The sequence below is a fragment of the Ambystoma mexicanum genome, chromosome 7p (assembly GCF_040938575.1).
Source record: "Ambystoma mexicanum isolate Mex_15411 chromosome 7p, UKY_AmexF1_1, whole genome shotgun sequence".
NCBI lineage: Eukaryota > Metazoa > Chordata > Amphibia > Caudata > Ambystomatidae > Ambystoma > Ambystoma mexicanum.
Genome location: NC_090939.1, coordinates 245,872,240 through 245,884,219, shown reverse-complemented (window position 1 = coordinate 245,884,219; position 11,980 = coordinate 245,872,240). Strand labels below are relative to the sequence as shown.

At 45.4% G+C, this 11,980-nt stretch overlaps 1 non-coding gene across 1 annotated transcript; it reads left to right on the top strand.

Annotated features, from left to right (window-relative positions):
- Positions 1-7,705: 7,705 nt before the first annotated feature.
- Positions 7,706-7,859, top strand: LOC138526676 (5.8S ribosomal RNA). Its single transcript, XR_011283706.1, has one exon. It is a non-coding gene; the product is annotated as a 5.8S ribosomal RNA (ribosomal RNA).
- The last annotated feature ends 4,121 nt before the right edge of the window (positions 7,860-11,980 follow it).

Genomic DNA, 11,980 nt, shown 5'->3' with positions numbered 1-11,980 from the left:
CGCTTAGAGACCTCTGGGTATTAAGCGTATTATAAATAACCTATCATATCATGTCATCCCTAGTTGTAACCCCTGACCAAAGTTTGGTTCACCACTATGCTTCCAAAATATACTTACTCCTGGAACTTTGTCCGCATTACCATTAACAGGGGTTGAAGTGACAGAAGGGAGGGTGCTGCCGGGGTCGCCTTCCCTTGTGCTTGGTTTGGGTCTTTCTCTCGAGTACATCTGCACCGAGGCCCGAGGGCAGAGGCCCATCTTAAACAAGTGGTACATTCTGATATGCAAAGCCCTGGTACGGCTTTCATTGTGGGCATCTCGGATGCAGAAATACTGGAAAGCACGGACACTTGTGGCAAACTAGTTAAACCAGCCACTGGGAAAGTAGGCATCAACGAACATGCTCAAAAACCTGTGGCTTCTGTATCCTATAACCTTTCTGCCTACACTAAGTTGCAAATTCCTAATGACACTTCAAGGATTAACAACAATTGGATATCCAACAGCCTCACATTGAAAATCTTAATCGGGCAAAAGATCTACTGAGCCTTAATAATCACATGGATGCGGTCTCAAACTTTAATCAGCCAGGCATGAGTGGCGATAGTCAACTTGAGAGTTCTTCCTTGCCTGATTCTGCTTCTGCTCTAAGTCTACTGATTCAAAGCAAGCTGTTAATGCAGTTGAGGTCAGGAAGTGTCGATCCCTGAGCTCTCTATTGCCTCCTGAGAGTTTGGAAAATCAGAAGAGCACCTCAGGGATTTTTGACCCACTCGAGCCCGGATTCAACAGAGCTGAGACAGCTCGGGCAAGTTTGGACCTGGACCAAACCTCTGAAAATAACAACTGCCCTGGCCAGTCTTCAGGAATCAGGACTCCTTTGTCTAGCACAGGTTTGAACTGTTCCAATGTGCCACAGCTGAACAGGGGTCCTGTCCAGAGCAAGCAAATGCCTCACCCAGACCTACTTACAATGATGTCAACTATAACCATCGCTTACATTACCTCTCCGGTGATAAATGGTATGCTAATTCATGCATCAGAAAGTCTCCTGATGTTGAGTTTTGACCTAACTCAAACAAAACACTTGGAATGTGCGAGTCAACAAGAGGGAAAACGTACTCCATTAAAGACTAAGCCTAACACTATAGGCGTTGTAAGAATCGAATCTCCACAAAATCCTCTGCTCCAAAAATCTGCTACTAAATGCCTAGATCCATTACAGACCACCAGTGGGTTTATGGCCAAAGCCGAGTGTCACTATTCAACCGGACCTACTCACATGACAAATAAACAGCAGCAGACCGCTGCCTTCATTGACAAGGGAAAAAATAACAGATTGGTCTTGGCTGCCGAGAGCGCTTGTACTACACGATCAGCTTTACCCACCCAAGACGTCCCAAGTGCTTCCAATAGAGACCCCAAAGCACCTCAAGGATAACCAGCGGACAATCAGACTGAAAATGGCCTCTTGGAACACTAGAGGGTTCACTCACCTCACCAAACCTAGCGAGATAAAACTTGGAGACTACAATCTACTGTGTCTCCAAGAAACGTGGCTTTGTGAGACCCCTACTCTAGACGGTTTTGAGATATCCTTGAGTTCAGCTACCAAGGGGAATAAAGGACGTCCATCTTCAGGTTTACTAACTGCCGTGAAATCAAGCAGCACCTTGTACCTCATCAAAACCGTGTCATCTAGCACCGGGTCACAAGAATTGCTTATAGGCTGGGAAGCTTTTGAAATTTCATGGGGCAAAGAGAATCAAGCTAAATTGGTAATAATCAACGTCTACTGGAATCCTACATCGATATGCACCAAGTCATTTGTCGATAAAATTTCAGAGCTCATCGATGACACGTATATAAACCAGCTGATGCAATGCGTGGTTATTTGTGGTGACTTGAACGTGTTTTGTTTGAAGAACGATCATGAATACTGTGACTTGGCCTGTGGGAATGCCCAAGCTATTAGAAGTGCCATGTGGGGAACCCTCATGGCCTCTAAGGATATGCATATGCTGTACGGAAACATCAAAGGGGATATACCTTCTCAGGTAACATGGGAGAACGAAGTCTACTCTGAAACAATAGATTATATTTTTGTCTCCAGAGACTTTCTCCCCTTTATCACGTCATTTCAAGTGGTCAAAACAACAAACAGTGACCACTGTATGCTCCTCATGGAATGGACAGCCGTTATAGCGAGAGTCCGGCAAAGGATGCCCATGGCAGCATCGATCTGTAACGGCGGAACTCGGCTAAGATTGCAGACCAACTGTATTAGGAAACTTATATCGGACTTCGCCCAAGCAGGCCCAACAGTGGAATACACCCCACTATTTCAACAATATCGCTCTAAGTTTATCAAAGCGGTCCGACGGCCAGCAAATCAATTACACACTTTCAACAAGGATATCGTGAATCGAAGGAAATTTCACAGAAAACTCTGGATGTCAAAAAAAAATCAAAACTCGCCAAGGACCTAGAAAATGCTCTTATTAAAAAAAAGAAGTACAAAAACTGTCTCACTTCAACCAGACTGACAATGTATCAGAATGATTCTGAGACTATGCTTAAGGCCTTGGTTTGAAAGAAAGAAAACTAGGGACTTTTGGTCCATGGTAAAATCAGTGGGCTACATGCCTACTGAAGAGCAAACGAATCCAGTGAACGAGCTGAGATGGACCCAACACTGCGAGAAATTGTACGGCGAACATAGAACGCATCGGTTGGCTTACCCGTGGGTTAGACCCCTGGGGATTCTCGAACGACATTACCGACATCCAAAGGCACATCAAAAAATTAAACAGCGAGCAAGCCCCTGGGCCAGACGGCTCATTGAATTTCATGTTGAAAGAACAGCCAGAAGCATGGGCCAAATTCATTTCTGATCTACTGGCCCACGTTAGAACAACTCGCCAAATCCCAAGTTCCTGGAGGTGGGTGATAGTGGTCCCAATGTTCATAAAAGGTGTGTGGGAGAACCCTAATAACTATCGCCCCATCGCATTCCTCGACCAAATAGGGACATTTTATGGTTCAATAATCCAGACCATTGTCACAACTGGTGCACGTCCTCAGGTTGCAACAATCCTTTTCAAATTGGTTTTGTGAAGGACATCAGAACTTCAGTTAACATCTAACTTTTGAACATGCTCAAGAGTAGCGTACGGGATGGGAAGCCAAAGATCTTCTTGGCCTTTGTGGATCTTGTCCAGGCTTTCAATCAAGTAAACCGCTATAAATTATGGGACAAACTAGAGGCTGAGAAGTGCCCACAAGCACTACTGGATCCTATAATAGCGATGCACTGTGGCACTTCACTGATACTCTGACTGAATCAATCTGGCCTTTTGTCTAATGAGATTCCTACATGAAGTGGAGTAAAGCAGGGATGTCCTATGGCTCCAGCCCTGTGTAATTTTTTTCTGGCCGATATGAAATATCTTGACTCTTTGGTTAAAGCATTTTCTCCAATGGTGAGGGGGCAGTTATCCCGACTTCTTTATGCTGATTACGTGGTTTTAATATACCAAAATCCTGCGAGTCTCCAACGTCAGCTGTATTCCCTCCAATCCTATATTAAGTTAAACGGTTTGGAAATAAACAAGGAGAAAACGAAGATCCTGAGTTTTGGAAACCCTAACGGGAAAAAAACAATTTTCATGGTTCCTGGACAGGGATTGAATCGAACCGGTTCGTTCATTCAAATATTTGGGTGTGTGGCTTACCGATGCCCAATCGGAAGCCCCAATGGTCTCCCATTTAAGAGACAAAAGCAAAGCTCTTAAATTGAAAATAGGACAGTTTTTTTATCATTCCGGCCATAAAGTTCTATAAATCAAAAGCGATTTCTGCACTGACTTACGGAGCGGAAGCAATGTTCAATATTCAGTATCCAGTATGGCCTCAGCTAGAAGGTCTCTTATGGAAAAAGGTCCTAGGCCTCCCACTATTTACCCCGATCCAGAGTTTCCGTCGGGAGTTGGGCCTCTCGTCCCTAAAATTATACATGGAATGGAACATTATGGCCCTTCTTAGGAAATGCTTTGTATCTCCGCGTCCCCCGATCTTGGATCTTCTCCATGAGGAAATAACATCATCCAACAATACAATGCTGAATAAATGGAGAAAGAAAACAAATTCTATTCTATTCTAGTGTATTTTTGTATAGCGCCACCTAACCCGCAGGCCTCAGAGCGCTCACACAGACAATACAAACAAAAAACAGATAAAAAGGGAAAGCATGCAGGTGGTCCCACATTAAGCTTTAATCAGATAATAGTCAGTGTGGCACTAACCTACATGCCACCTCTATCAAACTGGAGAGTTTTAAGATCTTTCCTAAATTGTGACTATGATGGCAATTGACTGATAAGAACGGGGAGACCATTCCGGATTCTAGGCCCACAGGCATTAAAGCTAAGATCCATGTATGACCTTAGCTTAAAGCAGGGTTTTAATAAGAGGTCCTTGTCGTTAGAACGTAAGGCGCGTGTAAAAAAAATGTTTGTGATCCGTGACTGGAGATATCTTGGGGCTGTGCCTGCAAGACCAAGCAGGATGTCCTAAAGCGGACCCTTTCATGGACAGGGAGCCAATGCAGCTTCCTCCGTGCATGAGTTACATGTTCTCTGCGCAAAAAACCGCACACTGCACGTACAGCGCCGTTTTGTATTATTTGCAGCTTTTTTAAATTGCCCGCTGTGGTGCTGACCAGTAAGCTATTGCAGTAATCAATTTTTGAGTTGATAGTGGCTTTCGCTATCAAAGCTCTGTTTCCTTCTGAAAGGTAAGGTCGGATTTGCCACAGAAGATGCGTGGTGTAAGTAAAGCTGGCACTAATATTAGCCACTTGTTTTTTGAAGTTTAAATTACTGTCGAAGAACACACACAATGTTTTGACAGATCTGGAAACCTGAATAGTGGCTCCCCCCACTAAAAATGTATCATATTGTGGTTAAAGAGCCTTCAGTTTGGTCGTGCTGCCGACAATCAGGATCTCTATTTTTTGTCACTGAGTGCCAAAAAGTTGTCTTGCATCCAGGTTTTTATGGCATCATACACTTTAGTGACCAATCGGGAGTCAGCCTCATAAGAGCCCGTGAGTTCCAGGACAATCTGTGTGTCGTCCCCATAATTTGCAAAACTGACACCCAGGCGGTCCAATACATCAAAATAAAGCTTAGAATAGAGGTTATAGAGCAGGGGAGATACGCTGGAACCCTGAGGGACTCTGCAGTCAAGAACCAATCCTTCTGACTTGCTGTCCTGGGGCCCAGAAATGATCGGAACCAATTAGCCCCTAATTTAGAGAGACTCCCACCTCTGTTAGCCTGTCTGGCATCTTATCATGATTAACAAGATCGAATGCGGCAGACAGATCTAACAACATCAAAATACCCACTTTCCCTTGGCCAACTATTTCAGTTAACAGGGATTCGACATCAACCAGTACTGTTTCTGTGCCATGATGTTTTATAAATCCAGATTGTTTGACCGACAGTAGAGCTCTCTCCTCAACAAAAGCATCATACTGTGCGCAGGCAACATTGTCAATAATCTTGAGGAGAAAGGGTACATTAGTAATAGTGCGGTAGTTCAGCGTTTCATGTGGATCAGTGCCTTCATTTTTTAACAATGGGGAAATCCAGGCTTCCCTAATACACTCTGGAACTACCCCTGTTGAAATTAAAGATTTATGAAGGATGTTACAGGGACAGCAATGCTTGGGAATTTAAAAAAAATAAATAGACGCAGGATAAGTGTCGCCCCTGCAAGATGTGGGTTTAAGGATTTCCACAATAATGGATAATTCATTCACTAACAAAGTGCCAACTGTCAGAGATTTCCTCTGGCCTCTTTCAGCTGCCCTTTTAATCTGTCTGGCTGCAAGGACCTTGAGAGAAAACCACTGGTTTACGATACCCTGTTTACTTTGAACATGTTTGTGTGCTGCTAGTTGATCAAAATGCTCCATTTAGGATGTTTCGCAGTTCAGAAGTGTAAGAACCTAATGAACTAATGTCTGCAATTGCCAAGAGTGAAGGCGTGACAATTGCTGAGAAAGCTTCCAAAGATGCATTGCGAGTGCATCTAGGCAAAGTGGGCAATGCCGATGCGCATACTCTTTTAGGCTTGTGGCCTGATAGCATGTTCGAGAAGGAAATAGTGTTATGGTCAGACCAACAGCAGGTTTCCACATTTATGGCTGAGATAGTTTGCATTCTAGTCAAGATCCAATCAAGGGCGTTACCTCCCTGATGAGTGGGAAATGTAACACATTGTTTAAAACCAAGGCTTTGGAGAAGATTTAACAGAGCACACGCCTCTTGATCAGCCAAGTTATTGGCCCAGAGGTTAAAGTCTCCAGCAAGGAATGGGGTCAAGGGTTTAATATTGGGGCCCAAGAAGGCCAAAAGGTGTTCACGAAAATCAGGCATGGCAGAAGGGGGACAGTAAAGAACAAAGAGACTAAGGGTACATGTAGGGCTAAAATGAAGTTTAACTAAAATGCCTCTGCAGGTATTAAGGGATGGAATGCTAGAGACATAAAAGTTAATGCTATCCTTAAAAATGATCCTCTGTCCCTCGCAATTTACATGTAAGATTTTGCAACCTGCTTGTGTAGCAAGCTGTAATGAATGTAGATTTGCATCACAAATCCAAATCTCTATGAGGAGCATTACATCTACATCATTTGTCATTAAATAATCTGCTACTTCTACGGCCTTATTAGCCAATGAGCGTGTATTTAGTAGCACTGTTTTTAGTGCAACACTAGTAAAGGGTTGCTTTTGGCTTTGCTAAAGGTGTTAAAATCACCAGCACCCTCCTCTAACTTCCTTACTGTGGTTGTCTCCCGGGGAACCGGAGCAGGAGGAAAACATTCCCCCAAAGTCTCATGCCCAGTAGACGGACGGGGACGCCCGGCAGTGTTGAGTTAACCTGCCGGGGTCGCCCCCTCACCGGAGTGAGGGAGCCCTGAGCGGCCCTCGTCCTCTCCTCACCGAGCTGGCCCCTGACCCGCCTCGCCAGAGTGCTCCTCCACCCCAACCTGCCAGCAGGTGGGCGTTGGTGGATGCACCCCGATCGGCAGGGAAGTTCCCGAGTGGGAGCCGCCGGGAGTCGATGGAAGCTCTGCCGTTCTCGAAGCAGGCGGACAGAGGCCCGGCACACCGGGGGAGCCCTTGCACCATGGCGGAGCCGGGCTTACCGGACAGGCGGGTATTGAGGTTCCAGCCACCCATGTCCGTGGGTGAGTGATGGCCAGACCCGCCGGCGCAGCTGGTGACCTTCCCTCTTGCCCAGGTACCTGGAGCTCGGCCCCGTGCACCCGGGCTGGGGTTTGAAGACTCTAGCGGTCCCAACTGAATCCCCTGCCCGTGCTGTCTCAGGGGAGCAGCGGAGAGGATCGGGGATGGACGGGTGGGCCGGCAGCAGAGCGGCCTGCCTCCGTCACCATGGGAAGCCCTGCTGCTGTGCTGCTGCAGGCGGCAGGCATGCTTCCTTGGCTGAGCGCCTGGATTTTTTTTGTTTTGTTTTAAAACCCTGATGGCCTAGGCTGACTCCCAAGTGGGGAAGGTAGAGGGGGCGCTGGGCTGTCTCGCCACGGCGTGTGTGACAGGCGGCACTGCCACCCCCTGGCCTCTCCTGCACCCGCAGGTACAGGCCGATGTCTGGAACAGAAAAAGCTGCCTGTGACTCTTGGCGGTGGATCACTCGACTTGCGGGTCGATGAAGAACGCAGCTAGCTGTGACAATTAGTATGATTTGCAGGACACATTGATCATCGACACTTCGAATGCACCTTGCGGCCCCGGGTTCCTCCCGGGCCTACGCATGTCTGAGGGTCGCTTGAACGTCAATCGCCCCAGGGTTTTCTCCCCAGTGCATGGCTGGGGCTGTCGCAGGGACCCCATTCCCTTCATCCCCCTAAGGTCAGACCGCAATCAGCACCGTCGCAGGATACAATATGATAGATGATACGATAGGTTATTTATAACACGCTTAATACCCAGAAGTTTTGAAGCGCATACCCGGGGATCAAACCTGTGTTGCTCCGTGTCGTCTTGCTTCCAAGGCGAGCACGTTGGCCCTAAGCTATCCTCAAGATCCCTGGACCTGGCTGCGCAGGGTCGTGGCCGTCGAGTCCCGGCCTCCCCCGTCTCCCTACCTCGTGTGTGTTTCAGGAGGACCGGTGTGTGGCTGTCTGTGATGACCCAGGGCTCAGGCACGGGACGCCCCTAGAGCGCGGGCCTTGTGACCAGGTGGGCTTCGGCCGCGGATCGGGACAGTGAAAGCTCGGCCGTGCCGGAGTCGCAGGGCTGGGGCAACCCCCCATACAGCCCCAGGTCTGAGGCCGGCTACCCACGAAGCTCTTCTGCTCCCCGACTACGACCTCAGATCAGACATGGCGACCCGCTTAATTTAAGTATATTACTAAGCAGAGGAAAAGAAACTAACCAGGATTCCCTCAGTAATGGCGAGTAAAGAGAGAAGAGCCCAGCAACAAATCCCTGTCTGGCGGCAAGCACAGGAAATGTGGCGTACAGAAGACTGACTCCCGTGCATTGCTCAGAGGGCCCAAGTCCTTCTGATTGAGGCTCACCCCGCGATGGTGTTAGGCCAGTAGCGGCCCTCAGGGTGCCGGGATCGGGTCCTCTCGGAGTCAGGTTGTTTGGGAATGCAGCCCAAAGCAGGTGGTAAACTCCATCTAAGGCTAAATACGGGCGTGAGACCGATAGCCAACAAGTACCGTAAGGGAAAGTTGAAAAGAACTTTGAAGAAAGAGTTCAAGAGGGCAGGAAACCGTCAAGAGGTAAATGGTTGGAGTCTGTGAAGTTTGCCTGGAGGGTTCGAAACGGTGGCAGGACCACTGCCCGGGCGCATCCAGCCCCCGCAGGGCACATTTCCTCCATGGCGGTGCACCGCAACCAGCTCCGGCAGGTGGCACCGGCATCAGTTTCACTACGTCCGCAGGGCCGAGGGAGATTGACCGCCGCCAAGCCCTTCTCCGGCAACTGTCCCAGCCCCTCTAGGTGGTCACCAGGGCATCGACAGGGGACAGGGCCCCCTACTCCTGGTGCGACTGTTCACTGGGGTGGACTGTCCTCAGCAGTCCCAACCGTATTGGCTAAAAGACTTATGAAGGTCTTACCCAAATTATCGGTATTGATCAATCAGGATTTGAAGTCACAAGGCATGCAAGGCATACAAAGGTAATTGATTTGATAGATATTGCTTACAGATTAAAGCTGCCTGGTCCTTGACACCGAAAGGCCTTTGACCATGTTGAGTGGCTTTTTCTAAGGTAGTAGTGGGCAAATTTGGACTTGGGAAGGATTTATTCAAATGGTATTTTCACTGTATTCCTATACTTCAGTGATGGTCCTAGGTAATGCTGTCTCCCTTCACTTTAGAAGTGGAGCCATTTGTGGAGAAGGTCAGGGAGGATAGTATGATACAAGATATCCTATATACCTATCCTATATACAAGAATCTTTTATAAAATCAGTTTTTTCGCTGATGATAATATACATAGGCTGGCTTCGCCCAAGACATATTTTTCCTTTGCCTGCGGATATAAGGTTATTTTCAAACCGTTTCTAGACTTAAAATCAATTTGGGCAAAGGTGAGGCCTTAAATATAAACACTGATGAAGGTACTGTGAACCAATTGGCCAAATTGGCCAAGACTACCCCTTGTATATGGGCTAAGGATAGTATTAAATAACTGGGCATATCTCTACCTCCTTGAAATGTTATGTTATTTCAGAATAGTTAACCAGAACTGCTGAAGGCTAATCGATCAGGTCTTAAAACATGGCCATATCGTGGTTCATTGGGTAGTAAAAATAAATGTATTACCATACTTAATTTGCAAACAAGTATTCAAGTCTTGAAAAGGACAGGTATGGATTTTTAAACAATTGGCTTGCATTTCTTACACAATTTAGGAATATAAACATACTTGTAAAAACAAATCCCACAAGTTCATAGGAGATATTAGAGTAACTCCCACCAAATAGGATATGGAGAATTGTGGGTTTTCCTACAGAAATCTCCCAAACAAAGACACTGCAGCAATTCTAACCCAATAACAGGGTCTGCACTAGAAAATAAAAATTGCCTATTAAAATAGCTAACAGTATTTTATTAGTCTTAGCAAATGGAGTTATTACTAATATACAATGTGGTTATTTCAATACTACAGCAAGTTCGAAACCCTGAGTAAAATGACCCACGTAGGTTGTTTTCATGAATAAAGTCATTTAATTGATCTGAGACAACTCTCTCAATGAATTAACTGAAAAATGGCAATGATGTAACTGGCCTGTAGTTAACCATACATGCGGCATCAAGACTCTTTTTTTTAATAGTGGAGAGACATGCCAAGCTTTTAAAAACAAATGGACAGAAGCAAATAATCTGTGCAAAAAATCAGGAGAAAGGTTTGCAAATGTTCTTTTACTTTATAAGCCATACAAAGGTCATCAACAAAGTGGCTTTGGTCTTTTGCATTAAAGAAATAAATGTATCAGTAACTGGGAATGAAAAAGAATCCCCGGTGGATTTAACTTTACAAGTTAAGGGAACAGATTCAGTGGTTGTACGAGGTATCTCTTTCCTAATGTCACTAATCTTGTTTGAGAAACACGCAGCAACATTTTGACAATGAGTACTCAAGGAAAAAGAATGTTTTAGAGGAAAGATTATAGGCTGGTTTAATCACTGCATGATAATATGAATATTTTGCTCCAGAAATCTCGGAAAACTATTGTGCCTTTTTTAAATTCTCTAAATTGCCTTCTGAGGACGAAGAGTGCCAAATATGTTCAAGACACCGAAGAGCCCGGCGTTGACAGTTTAAACTAGAAGAAAACCAGTAAACTGATGCTTTCGGTCATAATGTTTTCATATGCAACGGAGCAATATTATCCATCACCCATGTCATATCCTCTTGAAAGCAGCTGCAAATGTCCTCAACAGAGTAGTTATCATCTAACCATCTATTAAAGGGGGAGAAAGAACACTAGGGGCAGGAGCAATGCTCAGCACTCCTGGAAAAAGCAGGGCCATGGCAAGAGTATGACTACAGAAAGTGCCTTTCCTTTCAAAAGAAGACAAGATGACGTGGGGGTTTAGAGAGGAAGAGAATCAGTGATAACCAGATAAAAAATAAAGAAACAATAGTGGTCAACATGTTACCAGGAATACTCACAAACCAAGAGATCATAGTTTTGAACTAATGTACATTTTGTGAAGCATTGGCATGTAAACAAGAATTGATTTTAGTGAGCAACCTAAACTTAGAAACATGTTGAAAAATGAAGGGGTATGTCTATATAAATGACAAATTAATTCATCAATCACAGTACAACTGGCAAATAAAGGAGTGGGGGTGATTTGGTAATGGATTTTGAGAAATATAAAAATGAAAATGTACCCTAACTATAAAACACTGCAATGTATCAAATCTTGGAAAACAATCCAACTTGTAAGTTTCATCCTGCTCTATTTATTTTCGTAATTTATTTTTTCAGAGAGACTGGGATGAGTGAGTCTAGGGGTTCCAAATGACTCTCCCAAAAGCCAGTTGGGCTACCTCCTTCTTAGCCCTGGTGCCCCATGATTTCCCCCTAAAGCAAGTTCAGTTCTATTGTCTCTGTGTTGTCAATTCTGGGAGGAAAACCTAGAGGCTGTGGCCTTCTCTGTCTAACTCCCCCAGGGAATTTCTAAATTGTCATCTACCTTTTCTCAGAAAACTGATTTCACTGAGGTTTCGCACCAGTCTTTCCCCTGTCTCTCTTTCTCTCGCTCCCTATTTCTAACTCTCTCTCTATCTCTTTTCTTTCTCCCTCTCCTTCTACCTCTATTTCTCCCTCTATAAATATCTCATCACCACTACATCTGTGATCTTCCTTGCCTCTCTCTCGTCTCTCTCTCTTTTCTCTCTTTCTTTCTCTCTCTACTC